The 23,366-nt window shown below is 43.9% G+C and overlaps 1 long non-coding RNA gene across 7 annotated transcripts; it reads left to right on the top strand.

The window, feature by feature from the left end:
- The first annotated feature begins 541 nt into the window (after nucleotides 1–541).
- On the top strand, nucleotides 542–22,851 carry LOC135231171 (uncharacterized). Of its 7 annotated transcripts, none has more exons than XR_010321706.1 (8): nucleotides 542–704; nucleotides 951–1,043; nucleotides 2,326–2,509; nucleotides 2,811–2,943; nucleotides 4,003–4,320; nucleotides 4,516–4,571; nucleotides 9,223–9,296; nucleotides 22,333–22,851. It is a non-coding gene; the product is annotated as an uncharacterized LOC135231171 (long non-coding RNA). The 7 variants fall into 7 exon arrangements; XR_010321710.1 differs by lacking the exon at nucleotides 22,333–22,851 and adding an exon at nucleotides 13,472–22,325; XR_010321708.1 differs by having other exon boundaries at nucleotides 543–704; nucleotides 4,003–4,227.
- Nucleotides 22,852–23,366: the final 515 nt, after the last annotated feature.

Below are 23,366 nucleotides of genomic sequence, written 5' to 3'. Positions count from 1 at the left end.
AGCTGCACGCGGGCGCTGCTGGCGTCGGAGGGGCAGAGAGAGAGAGAGAGCGCGAGAGCGGGCGGGCGGGCGAGGCAGGAGGCCGGACCCTGGGAGGAAGGAGGAGGGGGCCCCGCCGCCGCTGCCGCCGCCGCCGCCGCGGCGCCGACCCCGCCTCCCGGGAAGGGAGGCCGAGTCGGGCGAGCCTGCCACGCACGCCGGGGCCGCCGGGCGGCCCCTCCTCCCTGCCGCCACGACCCTGGAGAGGGAGGGCCGGGCCCGGGGCGGGGCCCGCGGGCACCCGGGGAGTCCTCGGGGGCCGCCGGGAGGGTCCTCGGGGGCCGGGACAGGAGGGCGACGTGGGGGAGACAGCCGAGGGGAGCGGGGCGGCCGGGCGGGTCCCCGGGGGCCGGGACAGGAGGCCGAGGTGGGGGGGCCGCCGAGGGAGCGGGCGGCCGGGCGGAGCCTGCGGGCACCGGGGCGGGCGGCCGAGGTGGCCCTAGGGGAGGGTGGTGGCCAGGCGGGTCTACGGAGGCCGGGGCGGGCGGGAGGCGGCTGAGGGAAGGGGAGCGGGTCTACAGGGGCGGGGGCACCCGGGCGGGGCCAGAGGGACGAGAGCCCGGAATGACCCTGCGCAACAGGCGGTGTACAAGCCCCCCGCGCCCTGTGCAGAGAGAGGAAACGAAGTGGGGACATCCGAGGAGCCCAGCCCCGGGGGAATGGAAGTAAGGCGTTTGGGACAAGCCTCCCATTCCCCCAGGTCTAGCCCACCCACCAAGCCCTCCACGGGGGTGGTCCCTGTCTTTTTCCCTGGGTTGGGAGGCGGAAAGAACTGCCTAAAAACTAGTCCGCTTCTGAGGCATGTTTGGAAAGAATTACCGAAGATCCTTGCGCTGCATTAAGTCTGTTCAAGGGAACACTTTTATTCGGCATCCGAGTTAGTTTTTTGAAACCCTTTCTTCTCTTTGGAGGTCATGCAGTCTGTCATCAGCCCATACTATGGACAAGACACTGTGCTGTGCTCGGAAACCACCGGCAGCCGCACTGAAAGGAGGCAGATTAAGGTTTGTCACTCCCTACTTTTGTAGAAAGAAACATAATAATTGCAGGCACCGTGTTTAGCAATTTACATGATCTTAAAAACCTCACAAAAACCCTGTATGGTAGGAATTATTTTATCCAATTTATAGGAAGAAAACTGAGGCTAAGCCCCGCACCCCCAACTGATTTGTTCAAGATCATACACAGTCATAATTTGAACCCTGGTCTTTCTCAAGTCTCTGCCACCTAATCACTTCGGAATGGAATGGGAAGTGGGGCCCAGGGAAGTTAAGCAACTTGCCGGTTGTCGCTAAAGCTAATTCAAGCAGGGTCAGAGCTGCACTGCACTGGGCAGCTTTTTCGCTGTACCTGGTGTCTTCCTGGCACCCTGCCGTGCCTAGGGAAGTGTGGTGTGGTAGGGATACTGTTTATTCTGCAGATAACCTCCCAATTTTTGATAATAATTAAAAAATTCTCTGTCCTTAAGTCCTAGTTTCAGTGACACCTCTTTCAAGATGCATTCCCTATAACACCACTTGATAGCACCCGTGGGACATAGAAACAGCAAATAATTGCAATTAAAAAAAAAAAGCATTTTGGACAAGTCAATTCTGACTCATAGCAACCCTGTAGTACAGAGTAGAACTGCCCTACATAGGGTTTCCAAGGAGCAGCTGGTGGATTCGAACTGCTGACCTTTTGGTTAGCCACCGTAGCTCTTAACCACTGAGCCACCAGGGTTCCGAACAATTGCAATAAGAGGCATTGTATATGTCAACAAGAAAAAAAAAGGCAAACCAGTAGCCGTTCGGTTGGTTCTGACTCATGGCAACTCCATGTGTGTCAGGGTAGAACTGTGATAAGCTGCTAGCTGAAAAGGTTGGAGGTTCAAGCCTACCCAGAAGCACCTCAGGAGAAAGGCCTGATGACTTACTTCCAAAAATCAGCCATTGAAAACGTTATGGAGTAGTTATATATATCGTTAAATATAGCAAACCTTGGTTGAGGGCCCCCTATTTGCCAGACAGATGTCTACTAACTACTAGAGTCTCCCCTTCTTGAGGACAGGAAACAACTACCGCTTATATTTCTCTTGATATCTCACCTTATAAAGTGCTTTTAAAATCTCTAGTGAGTGAATGAAAGTGTGTGCCTTCCCTCAAGGAACCTGCATTACATTTGGAGAAACGTACAGAGACGTTTTAAGGGCTATACATGTTGAGAATATCAAGTATAAGGGGATATGGGAAAGCAAACCATTGGGGTAGAAGAAGTACAGCCAGAATGCCCCTTATGTGTTATCAGGTGGGACCAATCCCTAGAGAAGGACATCATGTTTGGTAAAGCAGAGGATCATCAAAAAAGAGGAAGACCCTCAACAAAGTGGATTGACACAGTGGCTGCAACAGTGGGCTCAACCATAGCAACAATTGTGAGGATGGCCCAGGGCTGCTGGGCAACATTTCTTTCTGTTACACATAAGGTCCCGGTAAGTTGGAACCGCCTCAAGGGCACCTAACAACAATAACAACACACGGGGAAAGCTTTAGGTAATGGACTTGCACAGGAGGAGAGAAGGAAGGATACTTCCGCTGCCGAAATGGGATGAGCTCAGGAGACCCGTCTGGTGTGATGAGTGTGTGCTGCTGCGACCTAGGGAAGAAAGAGATGACCTGGGTGGGGTGGGTCCAGATTGTGGAGGGCCTTAGATGTCAGCCAGGCAAGCAGAGGAGTTGCTCTTAGGGTTGGAGGTCAGAGCAAATTATGAAATATAGTCATCTGCTTCACAGAGAGACAAAGGGATGTCCCCACTTTCGCCAAACATCTGGAGCTGTAGCAGGAGCCCCCTGGTTAAACAGCCCGGAGGAGATGGCAGAGGACTAACTTATCAGAAGCTGATTGGAGGACATTATTTAAAAACCGGTAAGTTTAAATAGTGTCTAAAAGCTCTAGCTCACAAAAAGAGACCACCCTCCTTCAAGCAGTCATCCCTGATAGGGGCAGAAGCAGTGACACTTTGCAAAGCAGCTTGATGGGGCCCAGCCAAGCTTTGGCCAGGGAGCGAGAAGCCCTGATTTTTAAGCCTTATTTCTGCCACCAAACTAATGGTGTGACCTCGAGAAGTGTCCTTAGCCTCCTCTCTGGGTTTCAGGGCCACCGCTTCTGAAAAGCGAATCTCTACAAACCTTTCTTATTATGAGAGTAATATATTTCTTGAGCAAAAGTCATCTGATTGTTATAAAAAATATTTAAATTTGTATAAGCTCTTTCAGACAGCTTTAGAATAGAAGGTTTCTCCACTTTTTAAAGGAGTAAGGGGCGGGGCAGGGGGAGGGGACTGTAGCTGTTTTCAGTGTTTGCCCCTCACCCTTTTTCTCCGGGAGGTTGTTAAGTATAGTCCTTAAGACACAGGCTCTGACTTGATTTCAGATTCAGCTCCACAACTGGCTGGGCCTCAGACCTTTCTGAACCTCAGTATCTTCATCTGTAAGATGGGGGTAATAAGAATTAATCTCACAGGGTTGTTGTAAGGATTAAATGAGAGACAACCTATGATATAAGACTCGGGGAATAAAGTGTAGCTAACTTCCAACATAATTTGCAGAGTCAGTAAGTGAAAGTGTAGCTGCACAGAGCTTCTATGACCAGATTTAAATCATTTTCTTTCATCCTTATTTCTGGGAGCTTCCAGCACCACGTGTGGCTTACAAACCACAGACTACAAGACTTTTAACTGAAAAAAGCAGGCAGTGTTTCCCTCGGAAGGGTGGTTCCTCTTAGTGGTTTGGTTATACCCAGAGGATGAGGGAGTAGTTGTGGAAATGCAGCTTCTAGGGCAAGAAGGGACCGACCCTTCTGGGGGATTCTCATTTTCCCACCCCATTTTCTGCACTGGCATGCACTAGAGAAAGCTCCTCTTCTCCTTTTTCCTCCTAATTTCCTCTCCTCTTTTTTTTTATCCCCTTTTCCTGCTCCCTAAAGAGTGCGTGGTGGTCAGGAACGTAGGTGGAGAAGAGGAGGAGCCAGAAGCATTTCTTTCCTCAGCTTCTGCTTCCAAACGGCCCTGGGACTGCACCAAACCAAACTCATTGCCATCGAGTCCGTTCAGACTCACAGCAAACCTATAGGCCAGAGTAGAACTGCCCCACAGGGTTTCCAAATCTTTATGGGAGCAGACTGCCACATCTTTCTCCTGTGGAGCAGCTGGTGGGTTCCCAATCTTTAGGTTCGCGTGTGAGGGCTTAACCACTGTGCCCCCAGGGCTCCCATCCTCGGACTACATGGCCCATAAATTATCAGGTAGAGCTTTGTAATCCTGATGCACTTTGTTTTTCACGTTTCAGTTAGGCTGGCTAAATAGAAAGCCCCCATTCATATTGTAAGGAAGGCGTAGACCGGGCAGTGTTTCATTCTGTTGTACATGGGGTCCCTATGAGTCAGAACCGACTCGATGGCACCTAACAACAACAATTAATGTTGATTGTTCCTGTCAAGTTCCAGGTTAAGAAGGCCCCCAGAGATGGCAGAGGCCTGAATGCACCACAAACCAGGTGCGTGTTAGAGGTGGGGCCTTCCTTTATAGCTTAGCTCTAGAGAGCTAGGACTGCCCCTCCCAGCCTCTGGGGTTCACACTCCCTCCCCCCGGAGCTCCCCAACTCCAAATGCTAGAGCTGCATGTACTAGAGGAAGGAGATGGGGCTTCAATGTAGAAGAGGTGGGTCCACATCCCAGCTGGGGCACTGCTTGGCTGTGGAATGGGTATGAAACATTTTGATTTGGAACATCTTGTTACTGCTTTTAAAACAATCACCTTTCTGCTTGTTTTTGCAGTCCTAAGAAATGTGCTCAGCTGTCACCCTGGGTTTTCTGAGGTGAACTGAGGGATGGGTAGAACCCAGGGATGGCATGAGGGGAGGACATGGGGGCTCAGGAAGGCATGTTGATATTACTTGTGAATATAAAATGGTTTTGCATGTCAATGCCACTTTATCCGACTGTGTGATATAAGTCTGCCTTTCAGCCTCTTATTCCAGGGTGGTATCAGATGATAAAGGCGGTGGCACAGTGGTTAAGTGCTTCGCTGCTAACTGAAAGGTCAGCAGTTCTAACCCACCAGCCACTCCACGGAAGAAAAATGTGGCAATCCACTTCTGTAAGATTACAGCCTTGGAAACCCTATGGGGCAGTTCTACTGTGTCCTATAGTGTCACACGATGAGTTGGAATCTACTTGACAGCAATTGAGTCTGTTTTTTTTTGTTTGTTTATGAGGTGATAATGCACATGAAAGGGTTTTGTAAGCTACCAACTGCCATCGAGTTGAATTCAACTCATGGCGACCCATGTGTGTCAGAGTAGAACTATGCTGCAGAGAGTTTTCAATGGCAGCGTTTTCTGGAAGCAGATCTACAGGAATTTCTTCTGAGGTACCCTTGGGTGGATTAGAACCACTGACATTTCCTTTACAGTCGAGTGTTTAGCCATTTGCACTGCCCAGGGACTCCCTTTGTACGCTACAGGGTGCTAAACAATGGTTTACCTGTATCTGTCCTCCTTGGGCCCAGTTTGACGCTATACACAAAGTGGTCTCAACAATGATGATGATGACAATGATAATGTTATTAGGTGCCCTCGAGTTGGTTCTGATTCGTAGCAACCATATGTACAGCAGAACGAAACACTGCCTGGCCCTGCATCATCCTCAGAATCTTTATTATGTTTGAGCCCATGGTTGCAGTCACTGTGTCAATCCATCTCATCAAGGGTCTTCCTCTTTTTTGCTGGCCCTCTACTTGACTAAGCACAATGTCCTTCTCCAGGGACTGGTCCCTCCTGATAACCTATCCAAGTATGTGAGACAAAGTCTTGCCTTCCCTTTCATAAGACAACCACAAGGGAAGACGTAAAGGGGAGGAACCCAGTGAGCAATGGCCTCCCAGAACTTCAGTATCATGCTGATGATGGTCATGGTGATGATGGTGATGGTGATGGCAATGAGCTGATTATTGCTAACACCGTTAGGCTGCAAGGGAGCTGCAGTACCACATTACCTTCATGATCATTAACATTTATTGATCACTTATTGTATGCTGGAAACCCTGGTGGAGTAGTGGTTAAGTGCTACGGCTGCTAACCAAGAGGTTGGCAGTTCGAATCCACCAAGCGCTCCTTGGAAACTCTATGGGGCAGTTCTACTCTGTCCTATAGGGTCGCTATGAGTCAGAATCGACTCGATGGCAGTGGGTTTGGTTTTTGGTTTTATTGTATGCTACATACTATGCCAGGAGCTTTACATGCATTACCTCATTCATTATCAGTGAACTTTTGATGTAGGCACCACAGTTAGTATTGATCCAGTTTTCCCATGAGGACACAGGCTTAAGGAGGATGGACAATTTATCCAAGGTAACACAGCTCAAGTATGGTGGACATCGGGTCCTAGAGCTCACCCTATCAGCTAGCCCACAAATTTATAGGTACGAAAACTAGGCCCAGGGTGTTAAAGTAACTTACACAAGACCATACAGCCTTCAGATGAAATCCATACCCTTAATAAAAATCATGAATCTTAACCTGGTGTTATGGATTGAATTGTGTCCCCCAAATATATGTACTGTAAATCCTAACCTCTATGCCTGTGGTTATAATCCCATTTGGAATGGCTGTCTTTGTTATGTTAATGAGGCAGGATTAGTTTAGAGTATATCTTGAGTCAACCTCTTTTGAGATATGAAAGAGATTAAACAAGCGAGTAGAGGGGGTAAGTCAGATGCCAAGCCACAGGAAGATCACCCAGGAGCAGAAGCTCAGAAGAGACGAGGACTTTCCTCCAGAGCCAACAGAGAAAGAAAGGCTGCCCCTACAGCCTGTGCCCGGAATTTGGACTTCTAGCCTCCTAAATTGTGAGAAAACCAATTTCTGGTTGTTAAAGCCACCCACTTGTGGAATTTCTGTTACAGCAGCACTAGATGACTAAAACACCTGGTAATGAGGGGTCAAGGCTATATCCGAACCTGAAGTTGGCAATGTGCCCACTCAGCTGCTCCTCGTTACCATGCTGCTGATGGACTATATGTTTCATCCTTTTGGGTCTATTGTAGGCAGAAAACAATATAAGAATCACTGTCTTAGCATGACATAAAAAAGATAAAGAAAAAACCCTTCGTAATCTGGTCCCGCCTTCTCTCTCTAGCCTCATTCTCCTTCTAATCCATTTCTCCCCTATGTTTAGCCAAACTGAGCTTTCCTGTGATTTCCCCAATTTGCCATATTCTCTCAGTAACTGGGTTTCTTATACCCTGTTCCTGCCCTACCTTGATAAAGTACCCCTCCTTGTTAATTCCCCAGCTCCCTGGTGATTCATAGAATTTGTCACAATGTATAGTAACTGCTTTTTTACTTTTTCATCCCAACTTGACTGGGAGCTCTGAGGAAAGGGACTGTGATCTGTTTCTTTTTTACTCCTAGCTCCAGGCAGTTTGTCTGGATTGTAGGAGGTACTCAGTATAGGATGGATTGATGGATGGATGGGTGGATGGGTGGGTGAGTGGATGAGTGGATGAGTGGGGAGGTGGGGGTAGATAGGTAGATGGATGGGTGGTGGGTGGGTGGATGGATGAATGCATAGTGTCTTAGTCATCTAGTGCTGCTATAACAGAAATATCACAAGTGGATAGCTTTGACAAAGAGAAATTTATTCTGTCACGGTATAGGAGGCTGGAAGTCTGAATTCAGGGTGCCAGCTCCAGGGGAAGGCTTTCTCTCTCTGTCAGCTCTGGGGGAAGGTCCTTGTCATCAATCTTCCCAGCTGAGGAACCTCTCAACGCAGGGAATCTGAGTCCAAAGGACACACTCTGCTCCTGGCACTGCTTTCTTGGTGGTATGAGGTTCCCATGTCTCTCTGCTTGCTTCTCTCTTTTATATTTCAAAAGAAAGGATTTAGGACACAACCTAATCTTGTAGATCGAGTCCTGCCTCATTAACATAACCTCCTCTAATCCTGCCTAATTAACATCATAGAGGTAGGATTTACAGCACATAAGATAGTAGACAGTCACATAATACACATGGCCTAGCCAAGCTGATGCATATTTTGGGGGGACACAATTCAATCCATGACAGGTGGGTGGGTGGGTGGATGGATGATGGATGGATGGATGGATGGATGGGTGGATGGGTGGATGGATGGATGGATGGATGGATGGATGGATGGATGGATGGATGGATGGATATGATAGTATGTGATTAGAATACTAGACTTCTAATTTTCAGCACCCTGCATGTGCCAAGCAGTCTACTCTTTAGGGGGAAGAGGTTTTGAGAAAGTCTCAAAGATTTGAAAGTTTAGCAGAAGCGGGTACTATATGCAAATGAAATGTTTTATGATAGATTCAGATAACACACTTTAAGTATATGTTGCTAAATTAACCAAAAAAATATAAAGGGTATATGGACATTATAATTCCCTTGGTGGTGCAAAAAGTTTGCACCCAACTACTGATCTAAAGATTGATGATACGAACCCACCCAGTGGCATCACAGAAAAAAGGCCTGGTATTCTGCTTCCTTAAAGATTATAGCCAAGAAAACCCTATGGAGCAGTTCTATTCTGTCGTAAAGGGGTCACTGTTAGTCATAATTGACTCACCAGCAAAGGGTTTGGTTTGGGTTTAAGGACATAATAGATTCCCAAATAAATGGGGTGGAGAAGTAGCTATAATACTGCCTTGCTCAAAAACCTCCCTTAATTCCTTATTAGAAACAAACCGAATGACAAGGAATGTGGGGGAGGTGGAAATGGGGGAGAGGATTATACCTCCCCACCCTAGATTTTCCTAAACCTCTCTCTCCCTGCTTCATTCCTTACCTGACAGCCACCTGCAACCCTTTGTTCTTTGTTCAATCTCTTCTCCCCAGCCCTCCAGTCTAGAAGTCCCAACTGCCTCCTTCTCCAGGAAAATCTAGGCCCTGACCACCCATTCTCCATTAGTCACTTCAGGATTTGGATTCCTCAGAATGAGGGAGAGTGCCAACAATATGGATTGGGTTGATCCTGTTTGGGAGGTTGTATGACTCAGGGAACCTTTCTAGGCCTCACTTTCCTCATTTACGTAGGATGAACACTTCACAGGCTTCACAGGAAGTAAGGAATATGAAAAAGATCATTATAACATGTAAGCGGTTATCATTACTGTGTTTCAAGGAAATAAGTTCAGCAGACCAAACCCACCCAGTGGTACCACGGAAGAAAGGCCTGGAATGGTCAATAAAACACAGGTAAACATCTTCCAGGTGTTCTCTGCTCTCAGCAGGATCCATCTGACGTCGGCAATGATATTCCCGGTTCCATGTTCTCTCGTGAATCCAGCTTGAATTTCTGGCAGTTAGTAATCAAGCGCAAACTGTTTGAGCCACCCAGGGACTCCCATGGCAACCCCAGGGGTGACTAAAACAGTCCAAAATCCCTGACTTCGTGGAGTTCTCACACTAGCCGAGGGAGCAGGCAATAAGCACATTAGAAAAATGCAGTATGCAGGATAGTACTAAGAGCTAAGGGGAAAAAGTAAAGTGGGGAAGGAGGGATAGGAAGGGCGTGGGGTTGGTGTGGGGGATAGCTATTTTAGATAAAGTAGCCGGGGAGACCTCACTGAGAAGGTGACATTTGAGTAAAGGCCTGAAAAAAGTGAAAGAGTCAGAAGCAAATATCTGGAAAAGGAGCCTTTCAGACAGAGAAAAGAGCAAATGCGAAGCGCACAAGGTACATGAGAGGAGAGAGGAGGCAAGTGTGGCTGCGGTGAGTGAGCAATTCATTCAGCAAGTATTTATTGAGCCACTATTATTTATCGACTAAATGAATAAGCATAATGCCTGGCACATAGTCAGCCCTTGTACGTTGGCTGTCATTATCATCACTGTCATTATCACTGTTGTCTTTGTATGTCTCCCTCTACCACCACCACCCGGTATCCAACACGAGACCTGACACCTAGTAAGAGCTCAGTAACTATTTGGTGAACTGAGTCCTGCATAGGCCCGTGTCCCTAACCATTCCAAAATATAAAAAATGAAACAAAAAAACCGAATATGTCAAATCCAACTCATGGCAACCCCATGTATTATAGGGTAGAACTGTTCCATAGGGTTTTCTTGGCTTTAATTTTTTGTTTGCGCCACTCAGGGACCTCCCTAACTATTGTTGTTAGTTGCCGTTGAGTCCATTCCGACTCATGGCGACCCCATCTGTGTGGAGTAGAACTGCTCCATTGGGTTTTCAATGCCGTAGCCTTTCAAACCACCAACCTTAACCATTTGTGCTGCCCAACCATTAACACCTGGTTATTCCTTGACGCTTAGCTGCACTGGAGACTTATTGTTTCTTTACAGTGGCCTTTGCTCTGAAAATCCTTAGGTCTTAAAGCGATACCAGAATTGTATATAAATGAAATATAATACCGCTTTGGTTGAACTCCTCAACCTTCAAACAGTTAGGAAGGAAGTCCAGCAGACCAGATTCTGTGACTTCTGATCTACTCCCTGGGTCCCTTCATTTTATTAATCGGGACCCCTCAGGGGAAGGGGCTCTGGGCCCAGTATCCTCATCAGTTTGGGAATATCACCTGGGAGACCCAGTAGCCAGAGTTTGGAGACTGCTTTTTTTTTTTTTTTGAAACACAGATTAGCCTCTGAAAAGGTTTCTGCCTAGAAGAAGGTGGGTGGGAGTGAGGGAACTAGGAGGTCACCAGTAAACTTTCAACCACGGTGACTGTCACAGTAATTCAGGAGGCTTGTCCAGTATGTGGAAGAGATTGAGTGCCACTAATGAACCCCCCTCTGAGCCTCTGTCAGCCAGGACATTTCAAGTCTCAATAAGGAGACTCCCTGGAGTCTCCTTGCGTGATCTTATACCCTTCTCACAGTGAGGAATCAGTATGCTTATCTAAATTAAGCCCTGTCTTCTTCAAGTGAAAACAGTACCTTCCTTCTCTTGATTTATTTCTCTGATGTCCAGTGCAGCTGCAGCAGGGAAGAACTCTCTTCCCATAGGAGACATTCAGTTCAGTTCCAGTGATTCTTGTTCTCGTTTTCTCTGTACCTCAAGCCTTGTTATCATCCAGGGACTTTCAAGACACCTGCCCTGAAGCCTGGTCTTTTGAGGTGTGATTGAGTAGAAGGCCCCCCCTCCATGTCCTAGTTATCTCTCACTCTCTCCTCTCTGGCGCCATGCAAGTTCCCATCTTCTGGGCTGAGTGAGCTCTTCCCTCCTATGCACCCAAGCAAATGCTCTTTTCAGGGGAGAGAGCGCTAGCTTTGGAGTAAGAAAGGCATTGTTGTCACTTTACAGAAAAACAAGGCTGAGGCCCAGAGTGTTTTAGCCATTCGCCTAAAGTCACACAGCTCATCCCTATCAAGAGTCAGGGTTTGAGAAAGTCACGGGTGTCTTATTCCAACCCCCTCCCTCTTGCCGCCAGTCCTTACTGCCTCTTGGTTGGATGACTTCTAAGGAATATTAAACGGCACCCAATCTCAAATATTTGGTGTCAACTTGTCATACCCAGGGCAGTATGTAAAATTGGTTTTGAATGATTACCGTGTAGAGGCCAATTCCAAAAACAAAGTCCAAAGTAGTTGTCAAATAGAAATAATATCAATAAATATTTGTCAGATGGCTGAATGAATATCAATAATATGAAGTTAAGGCAGGTGCCTCTCCTGGGAAGGAATGGTATTTTCCATCCTCAAGAAAAGAGATTCTTTGCTCTGAGAATTGATTTGCATGAAGAATTTTCTTTTCTGAAGATGACTAAGCTGTGTTGGTTTCATAACAGCTGGCCTTCTGGGTTCATAGGCTAAGCTGCCCAGGGGCTGGGATTATCTTAGCGACTAAGCTGAGGGGCCATGTATTGGAGCCAAATTTTACCTTTGCCAAGCTATGAAGGCCAGACCTTTGTGAAGTTCAAAGCTCCTCTGACTTTCTCTAAGGAAGAAGAGTTCCTCTCCTGAAAGGTACAGCCTCTTGGAAGGTTTCCAAAACCGGTGGATTAAACAACGCTCTGCTCTCTTTCTGGTTCTCATTCTGACAAGCATTTTCATGTTTTCTCTGGAAATGTCTTATATCAGTTCATCCGAAAGGCAGCTACGAGGTAGACTAAAAGACAAGGGCCAAAGAATCATTCAAGAGGAAGGCGGAGAATTAATTTATGTGTCAGATGCTAAGCCAGGTGTTTTATACTTGATTTCCCATTGAATCATTGCAACCCTATTAAGCAAATGCTAAGTTTGTTTAAGCCTGGAAATGAGACTCAGAGAACCAATGACCTGCCCCAGATAACACAGACTACAAGTGGTAAAAATGAGATTGAAACTCATGACGGCTTGAGTCCAAAGTCCATGCTGTTTCTACTCTACCCTCAGAGGTCAGAGGCTTCCTGGACCTACAACTACATTCAGCGAGGCAGGCGGTGGAAAGGAAGACATAACACTGACTGAGCTTCTGCTAAAAACCCAAATACATTGCCGTTGAGTCTATTTCAACTCATAGCTACCCGACAGGACAGAGTAGAACTGCCCCATAGGGTTTCCAAGGCTGTAATCTTTACAAAAGCAGGCTGCCATATCTTTCTCCAGTGGAGTGGCTGGTGGATCCAAACCACTGGTACCTTTTGATCAGCAGCTGAGCACTTAACCATTGTACCACCAGGGATTCTTAAGCTCCTGTTATGGGTAATGGAAAAATTTGGAAAGGGTTAATAGCAATGGTTGGGTAGCACGATGGACAGACCAACTGTACGTGTGGAGATTGTTGAAATGACCAATGTTTTGTTACCTACGTTTTTACCACAATTTAGAAAAAAAAAAAAGGCATAAAAAACAATTCAGCTTGGCATTGGTTTCCCTCTCAATCTGCTCCCTGTGGATCTGACTAGTTTTATCTTCGACAGTTTGCCTGGGGAGCTTTTAAAAAATAGATGAACTCCAGCCCCATATCAAACCTATTAATGGAGAGGTCCAGAAATGGGTATTTCTTTAAAACTCCCCAGTCAATTGGTATGTCCATTCTTGATTAAGAATCATTACACTACACAAATACTTTGTTTCAGAAAAATCCACCCCCTTCACTAATATCTTACACTTCACCGCTTCCCCACCATTTCCCAAACTGAATTCCCTAAACTGGGCAACTCCAGGCTCCCTTCGACAACCCCCTACTTCACCTCTCCAGAGATCAAAAGTCTGTCTATTGTATCTTTACAAATCAGTGTAGAAGGGAAGACTTCAATAAGTGTTAATTGTTTGGAAAAAATAACCAGTTTGGATGCTCAGCTCACCCCACACACAGTGATAAATTACAAATCGATTAAGAAAACGAATACAAAAATATCAAGCCAAAGGAAAATAGGAAATAGATAAAATGAATCATATATTAAAACTTTGGTTGTTCTTCTTGTCGTTAGATGCCTCCGAGTCATCTTCAACTCATAGCAACCCTGTGTACAAGAGAAGGAAACACTGCTCGGTCCTGCGCCATCCTCACAATTGTTGTTACGCTTGAGCCCATTGCTGCAGCCACTATGCCAATCCATTTCATTGAGGGTCTTCTGCATTTTTGCTGACCCTCTACCTTACCAAGCATGATATCTAATACCTCCTGACAACATGACCAAAGAATGTGAGACGAAGTCTTGCCATCCTTGCCTTTAAGGAGCTTGCTGACTATACTTCTTCCAAGACATTTGTTCGTTCTTCTGGCAGTTCATGCTATATTTAATATTCTTCACCAACACCATAATACAAAGGAATCAATTCGTCTTTCTTATTCACTGTCCAGCTTTCCCACGCATTTGAGGCAATTGAAAACACCATGACTTGGGTCAGGTACACCTTAGTCTTCAAGGTGACATCTTTGCTTTTTAACACTTTATAAGAGGCCTTTTGCAGCAGGTATGCCCAATGCAATGCATCTTTTGATTTTCATAATCAATGGGTGTTGATTATGGATCCAAGTAAAATGAAATCTTGACAACGTCAACCTTTTCTCCATTTATCATGATGTTGCTTATCGGTCCAGCTGTGAGGATTTCTGTTTTCTTCATGTTGAGGTGTAACCCAGACTGAAGGCTGTGGTCTTTGATTTGCATCAATAAATGCTTCAAGTCCTCTTCACTTTCAGCAAGCAAGGTTGCATCATCTGCATATCGCAGGTTGTTAATGAGTCTTCCTCCAGTACTGATGCTCCGTCCTTCTTCATATAGTCCAGCTTCTCAGATTATTTGCTCAGCATACAGACTGAATAAGCATGGTGAAAGGATACAATCCTGACCCACACCTTTCCTGACTTTAAACCACTAAGTATTCCCTTGTTCCGTTTGAAGAACTGCCTCTTGATCTATGTATAGGTTCCTCATGAGCACAATTAAGTTTTCTGGAATTCCCATTCTTTGCAATGTTATATACATAATTTGTTATGATCCACACTGTAAAATGCCTTTGCATAGTCAATAAAACACAGGTAAACATCTTTCTGGTATTCTCTGCTTTTAGCCAGGAGCCATCTGACATCAGCAATGATATCCCTGGTTCCATGTCTTCTTCTGAATCCAGCTTGAATTTCTGGCAGTTCCCTTTCGATGTACTGCTGCAGCCACTTTTAAATCTTTAGCAAAATTTTTCTTGCATGTGATATTAATGATCAATAGTTTCCGTATTCGATTGGATTACTTTTCTTGGGGCTAGGCATAAATATGGGTCTCTTCCAGTAGATAGGCCAGGTATCTGTCTTCCAAATTTCTTGGCATAGATGAGTGAGCACTTCAGCACTGCATCCATTTTTTGAAACATCTCAATTGGTATTCCTTCAATTCCTGGAGCCTTGTTTTTCACCAATGTCTTCAGTGCAGCTTGGAGTTCTTCCTTCAGTACCATCAGTTCCTGATCATATGCTAGTTCCTGAAATGGTTAAAGCTCGACCAGTTCCTTTTGGTATAGTGACTCTGTATATTCCTTTCATCTTCTTTTGATGCTTCCTGCATCATTTAATATTTTCCCTGTAGAATCCTTCAATATTGCAACTCGAGGCTTGAATTTTTTCTTCCGTTCTTTCAGCTTAAGAAATGCCAAGTGTATTCTTCCCTTTTGCTTTTCTATCTCCAGGTCTTTTTACATGTCATTATAATACTTTACTTTGTCCTCTTGAGCCGTCCTTTGAACTCTTCTTTTCACCTCTTTTACTTCATCATTTCTTCCCTTTGCTTTAGCTACTCCACATTCAAGAGCAAGTTTCAGAGTCTCTTCTGACATCCATTTTGGCCTTTTCTTTCTTTCCTGTGTTTTTAATGACCTCTTGCTTTCTTCATGTATGATGACCTTGATGTCATTCCACAACTCATCTGGTCTTTTTGGTCACTAGTGATCAATGCTTCAGATCTATTCTTGAGACGGCCTGTAATTCAGGTGGTGTATACTCAAGGTCATGCTTTGGCTCTTGTGGATTTGTTCTACTTTTCTTCAGCTTCAACTTGAACTTCCATATGAGCAATTGATGGTCTGTTCCACAGTTGGCCCCTGGCCTTGTTCTGATGATTTTGAGCTTTTCCGTCATCTCTTTCACAGACATAGTCAATTTGATTCCTGTGTATTCCGTCTGGAGAGGTTCACATGTGTAGTTGCCGTTTATGTTGTTGAAAAAAATTTTTGCCACAAAGAAGTCTTTGGTCTTGCAAAATTCTGTCATGCAATCTTCGGCATTTTTTCTGTCACCAAGGCTGTATTTGCCAACTACTGATCCTTCTTCTTTTCCAGCTTTCACATTCCGGTGACCAGTAATTATCAATACATCATGACTGCATGTTTAATCAATTTCAGACTGCAGAAGTTGGTAAAAACGCCTGCAATTTCTTCATCTTTGGCCTTAATGTTGGTGCATGAATTTGAATAATAGTCATATTAACTGGTCTTCCTTGTAGGTGTATAGATACTGTTCTATCACTGACAGCATTGTACTTCAGGATAAATCTTGAAGTGTTTATTTTGACCATGAATGCTACCCCATTCCTCTTCAATTTTTCATTCCCGGCGTAGTAGACCATATGATTGTCTGATTCAAAATGGCCAATACCAGTCCATTTCAGCTCATGAATATCTAGGATATCAGTCTTCAAGTATTGCATTTCATCTTTGACAACTTCCTATTTTCCTTGATTCATATTTCCTGCATTCCATGTTCTGATTATTAATGGATGTTTGCAGCTGTTCTCATTTTGATTTGTGCCACATCAGCAAATGAAGGTCCAGAAAGCTTGACTCCATCCACGTCATTAAGGTCAACTCTACTTTGAGGAGGCAGCTCTTCCCCAGTCATCTTGTGAGTGCCTTCCAACCTGGGGGGCTTATCTTCCCGCACTATATCAGATGATGTTCCGCTGCTATTCATAAGGTTTTCAGGGGCTGATGCTTTTCAGAAGTGGACTGCCGGGTCCTTCTTCCTAGCCTGTCTTAGTCTGGAAGCTCAGCTGAAACCTGTACACCGTGTGTGACTCTGCCTGTATTTAAAAACAGGTGGCATAGCTTCCAGTATCACAGCAAAACGAAAGCCCCACAGTATGACAAACTCACAGAAGTGTGGGGAAATGGAATTTTTAAGCATTCAGAAAAGTTTTCATTGTAAGAGAAAAGTAGATCAGAGTTAACTACATAAAAAATTTGATAATTCATTGTATTGTTGTTGAAAATATACACTGCAGAACATACACCAATTCAACAATCTCTGCATGCACAATTCAGTGACATTGGTTACAATCTTCAAGCTGTGCAACCATTCTTACCCTCCTTTTCTGAATTGTTCTTCCCCCATTAACATAAACTCACTGCCCCCTAAGCTTTTTATCTAAACTTTCAAGTTGCTGTTGTCAATTTGATAACTACATAAAAATTTTAAACTGCTATATATATTAAAGATATAGTATACTATATTAAGTTACTATATTAATTAGATTAAAGTGTGTGGATTACCCCTTAACATAAAGAAAACAAAAATCCTTACAACTGGACCAATAAGCAACATCATAATAAACGGAGCTCAGCTGCTAACCAAAAGGTCGCAGTTTGAATCCACCAGTCACTCCTTGGAAACCCTATGGGGCAGTTCTACTCTGTTTTATAGGGTCACTATGAATTGGAATCAACTTGACAGCAATGGGTTTGTTTTGTTTTGTTTTTTTGATGAGTCAACAGCATACAAGTGTACTGGAGCTGGCTCCTTCTGCCTTACAAAAGGCTATTGTTAAACTTTGAAAAATTTTACAGACTGCTTTTTAAACAGTTGGAAGCTTCCAGTCAGCCCTGGTGGAAGCATTTACCCCATAGAAATCTGCAAACACTGCAAACACCCCACTAGCCCACCCCCCAGGGAGGCCACCACCATCCTTAAGTAGTTAGATTGGGTTTTTCTGTCACTAGCAATCCAGAGAATCTTGGGTAATGAAGCCAGAGAGTGTGAGAGCACCCAAATCTCTCCTAAGACCAAAGCCACCAGTCCCCGGGGATCCCCAAGAAAGGCAGAAGCCCAAGGAGCAATGCCAAAAAGACCTTTATCATTAAACGCCCCAAACCTCCAAGCAGAACTCTTGTGCAGACAACCGCCCTGCACAGCCACAGCTAGACACTTAGGGGTCTGCCCTTTCCCTCAGCCTGAATCTTGGGTCAGCCCGCCTGCCACATGGAAGAAGAGAAAGCAAAGGACATGTCTGGACCTTCTGTAGGGCTCATGCGCTGGGTCAGCTTTTCCCTCGGCATTGGGGTGGGAAGCATTCAATAGATTGACTGAAAAAAGAGAAATTATACCTATTTCTGGTGTTCCTGGGTGGTGCAAATGGTTAACTCACCCAGCTGCTAACCAAAAAGTTAGAAGTTCAGTTCCACTCAGAGGCACCTTAGTAGAGAGGCCTGGTCATCTGCTTCCAAAAAAATCAGCCATTGAAAATTCTATGGAGCACAGTTCTACTCTGGCATACACAGGGTCACCATGAGTCAGAGTCAAGTCCACAGCAATTGGTTTATACTTATTTCCAGACTTCTTTGTGCCTGGTGAGTCTGCCAACTGGCATAGGTGACCCAATGAGTGCCTGGCATCAGGCTAATCATATTCCTCCCTCTCCTGGAAAAATAAAACAGGAAAGGGGGTGTAAGGGAAGAGTCTGAAAATAGAAGCCTCTTCCAGATGCCTTCAGAATCATTTTGGCAACAAGTAGGAGCATTAAAATTGTTCATACATTCTACATCAGTGATTTCATTTCTGGGAATCGTTTCTAAAGAAATACTACAAAAGAAAGGGAAAGGTTTATGTACAAACTTGTTGATTACTCAGTTAGTTTAAATAGGAAAAAAAACTGGAAGCCACACGAATGTCTAACAATAGGGAAGATTAAATAAATTATAATACGTTCACTCAGTTAAATGTATCATAGTCATTAAAAACTGTTTTGTAGAAAAAAATAATAAAATGGAAAAAATTCTCACCTTAACTAAATAAAAATTAGGATTTAAATTTCATATCCAGAATGTCTGGTAATATAAAGAAGAAAAAAAGGCAAACTATGCACTGACTGAAAAAAAAAAAACTCCAACATGTTAACTGATTTTCTTCACATGGTAGATCTATTGATGGTTTTTAATTTACTTTTCTCTGTATTTTCTAAATTGTATTCAGTAAGCATATATTGCTTATATAATAATAATGGCTGCCATTTATTGAGCATTACTGAGAATTTACCATGTGCCAGGCCCTCTGCTAAGCATTTTTTACAGATTTTTTTTTTTAAATCTCCCAGTAGCCCTACGAGGTAGACACCTTAATTATCTCCAGTTTACAAGTGAAGAAACTGAAGTTTAGGGATCCTCAGTACTTTGCCTAGAGTCTACTAGTAGGTAGAAGAGCCAGGATTTAGAGCCCAGTCCACTTGATTTCAGAGCCAAAGCCCACTGTCCACCTATCCTACCCCTACCCAATAACAAAAAGCAAAAACCAAATCCATTGCCATGGAGTCAATTCCTACTCATAGTGACCCTATAGGACAGAGTAGAACTGCCCCATAGAGTTTCCAAGGAGCACCTGGTGAATTGAACTGCCAACCTTTTGGTAAGCAGCTGTAGCTCTTAATCACTACACCGTCAGGGTTTCCAACCCAATAAGGAGAGAAAATAAATAATTTATATAAAATTTTTTTTTTTTATACATATACAAGGAGCCCTGGTGACATAGTGGTTAAGAGCTCAGCTGCTAACTAAAACGTCGGCAGTTCAAATCCACCAGCTGCTCCTTGGAAACCCTGTGGGGCAGTTCTACTTTGTCCTATAGGGTCTCTATGAATTGGAATCGACTCGACAGCACACAACAACAACATACATATAAAGTAGGAGCCTTGATGGTATAGTAGTTAAGAGCTACTGCAAGCTGTAGCTACTACTAAACAAAAGATTGGCAGTTTGAATCTACCCAGAGGCACCTTGGAAGAAAGGTTTGGTGATCTACTTCCAAAAAATCAGCCACTGAAAACCCTATGGAGAACAGTCGTACTCTGACCTACGTGGGGTCACCATTAGTCCGAATTGATTTTATCGCTCTGGTTTACATATACAATGGCCACAACAATGGACTTAAACACACCAATGATCCTGAAGATGGCACAGGACTAGACAACATTTCATTTTGTTATACATGTGGTCACCATGAGTCGGAGCAAACTGGGTGGCAATTACAACAATGTACATATAATGTACATTCATATCGAAGAAGAATAACTTCTTTTAAGTAGAAGATCCATTCTTTGGGGCTAGTTCAAGGATTGCCTTTTTCTTGAGAATATCTGCTTCTGTCCCCGAACTGTTCTTGAACTCCCATGCTGGTATTTATTCCCTTTTGCTGACTCTTATACTCTCCTCTATTGTTTCCATATACATAAGGTTATACACTCAAATAGACCAGGAAGCCTCCAGGGTAGGAAGAGTATCTTCTTGCTCTGTCCTTCCCTCCTTTTCTTTCTTTCCTTCCTTCTGTACCCTAGATGTCAGCTACAACCTCTCTGTACCATAAGGTAAGATAGAAATCACCACATCCATATCCATATCCTAAGGGAAGTTTAAAGGCTTTATCCAAGATTTCTGCAAATTCCCTGGGAACTTACTGTCAGAAGTTTACTTTTTTATGGTCCCTTCTGCCTCAAACTCCTAATTCCACTGAACTAGCTCATGCAGTAAATGGTCTAGCCTTTCTGTCCTGATCCAGATGAAAACTCAGCCCCTCCTTGTTTTCTACAGAAAACTCACTCTAATAAGGCAACTTGAAAGCATATACTTTATTTTTTTTGTCTTTTTTAAAAAATTGTGCTTAATCGAAAGTTTACAGTTCAAGTTAGTTTCTCATATAAAAATTTATACACATTGTTATGTGACCCTAGTTGCTCTCCCTACTATGTGACAGGACATCCCTCCTTTCTACCCCGGATTTCCCATGTCCATTCAACCAGCTCATGTCCCTTTTTGCCTCCTCATCTCACCTCCAGACAGGAGCTGCCCATTTAGTCTCATGTGTCTGCTTGAGCTAAGAAGCACTCTCTTCGCGATTATCATTTTATGTCTTAAAGTCCAATATGATCTTTGCCTGAGGAATTGGCTTCAGGAATGGTTTCAGTTCTGGGCTAACAGAGAGTCTGGGGGCCATGTCTTCTGGAGTCCCTCCAGTTTCAGTCAGACCAGTAAGTCTGGTCTTTTTACTAGAATTTGAGTTCTGTACCCCACTTTCTCTGGCTCCATCAGGGACTCTCTGTTGTGTCCCCTCTCAGGGCAGTCATTGGTGGTAGCCAGGCACCATCTAGTTCTTATGGTCTCAGGCTAATGGAGTTTCTGGTTTATGTGCCCCTTTCTGTCTCTTGGGCTAATATTTTCCTTGTGTCTTTGATGGTCTTCATTCTCCTTTGCTCTAGATGGGTTGAGACCAATTGATATATCTCAGATGGGTGCTCGCTGGCTTTTAAGACCCCAGACACCACTCACCAAAATGGGATGCAGACCATTTTCTTAATAAACTTTATTATGCCAATTAGCCTCGATGTCCCCTGAAACCATGGTCCCCAGACCCTCGCCCCTGCTACTCTGTCTCTCAAAGTGTCTGGTTGTGTTCAGGAAACTTCTTAGCTTTTGGTTTAGTCCAGTTATGCTGACTTGCCCTGTACTGTGTGTTGTCCTTCCCTTCACCTTAGATAATTCTTATCTACTATCCAGTTAGTGAATACCCCCTCTCCCTACCCTCATAACCATCAAAGAATGTTTTTTTCTGTGTTTAAACCTTTTTTTGAGTTCTTATAATAGTGGTTTCACACAATATTTGTCCTTTTGCATAGACTTTATTAAAGATATTAGATGCTGAGGACAGATTTACATTGCTGAAACTCCAATTTCAACATGAATGTTGGACATCCCTGTGAAAACCAAACCAAACTTTTTTGACACCAGGCCCCTGGAGATGTTTTATATCTTGGCTGCTTTGCTTTACATAATATCTCATTAGATGCTCTCTCTCTCTCCCTCCCTCCCCACAGCCTTCTGACTCTACCTCCAGCCCATACCTGAACTTAAGTTCTTTCTTTTATGCACAGTCATTCAGCTTACTCAAGCCCCAACCCCCATCTAGGCTCTGACCCTTCAGGGTGCCCAACTGAACAAAAGGACCTTTCATTGAAGCAGAACCTGCTCTTCTTATAAGGCGTTTGTGGTTGTAGATAGCAAAGCTTTCATTCCTTTCTGTTAAATTTAAATACATATATTTAATTAAGTACCAGCTTTGTGCCAGATTCTGGAGACATAAAATTGAAAAAAAAAAAAAAAACACAGAAAGCAATCTTAAAAAATTCACAGTTTATGGAGCAAATAACCCCCATCTCAGGTCACGGATGCTGAAACAAAGGTGAAGGCAAAGGGAGTGGAGTAGTCTGTAAATTTGGGCCCCTTGCAGTTCTATTCTGACCAATAGGGTTGCTATGAGTCAGAATAGACTCAACAGCAAGGGGTATAGATTCAAGGGCAGGAACCTGCAGGAGTCGAGTTCCTTTCTCTTGCCATGTGTTAAAGCCCGTGTTTGCTTTTGTTATGGATTGAATTGTGTTCCCCCAAAATATGTGTCATAAATCCTAACTCCTATTTAAAAAAAAAAACAAACCCTCCTATACCTGTGGTTATAATCCCATTTGGGAATGGGTTTTCTCTGTTATGTTAAGAGGCCATTTAAGTATTGGGTGTTTTAACCTTTAAGATCGAAAAATTGCAGGATAGGACAGAAGAAAGAAGCAAAGATGGCAGAAGAGAGATGCGAAGCCACATGAAGATTGCCCAGAAGCAGAAGTTCAAAAGAGACGAGGACTTTCATCCAGAGCCGAGAGAGAAAGCCTTCCCCTAGAGCCAGCACCCCGAGTTCAGACTACTAGCCTACTAACTGTGAGAAAATATATTTCTGTTTGTGAAAACCACCCATTTGTGGTATTTCTGTTAATAGCAGCACTAGGTAACAAAGACACCTTTGAGGATGGTCACAAAGGTTCTTTCCATTGTGTAACATAGTAAACAGCATTTATGCCAGACATTAACCCAATAACCCTAACTTGACAATAACCCTAATTAGAAATACACAGAACATTAATCCTGCACTAACTCTAACCCAACCTGTGCTGGTAACTTGGGCTTCTTTCTGCAAGGCCATTTGGCGGGTTGAGCAACAGAGGATATTGAGTGTTCTCCAAAAACAGTCAACATGTGCTAAAATGGTAAATAGAGTCCGTTTTCAACCTAAGTTTCCTGTTTCTTTTTTTTTCAAAACCAAAAGCAAACCAGAGCTCTTTCAGATTCTTTAAAAATAATCAAGGACTGGGGAAGGCTGGTAATCTCTGTTATCACAAAGGATGTTGCCTGCCTTGACTGATTTCAGCAGTTCCTTTACAAAATACTGTGCCTGTGCTTTATACAGCCTTAGCTTGAATTTTGAACAGGGAACAATTAGTTGTCAAGATACTCAAACTGCTTTGATACAGAAGTTCTGATATTTGCAGAGCACATACTACATGCTAGTTACTGTGCTGACTGGTTAAATATGATATCAAATTTAATTCTCAAAGTGAACCTGTAAGGTAAATAATATATCAGACTTCTAACAAAGTAAGTTGAAGCTCTGAGAATTTTCCCAAGATCATACAGCTGATAAGTAAAAAAGCTGGAATTTGAAGCCAGGTTCCTTTGCCTAAACTACATGATACCACTCAAATACAATCACCTATGAGAATAAAAATCCTAGTTGGTTTTGAGGTAATT

The sequence above is a fragment of the Loxodonta africana genome, chromosome 4 (genome assembly GCF_030014295.1).
Source record: "Loxodonta africana isolate mLoxAfr1 chromosome 4, mLoxAfr1.hap2, whole genome shotgun sequence".
Taxonomy (NCBI): domain Eukaryota; kingdom Metazoa; phylum Chordata; class Mammalia; order Proboscidea; family Elephantidae; genus Loxodonta; species Loxodonta africana.
Note: the sequence above shows the minus strand (reverse complement) of the source record. Positions and strands in the feature narration are given on the sequence as shown.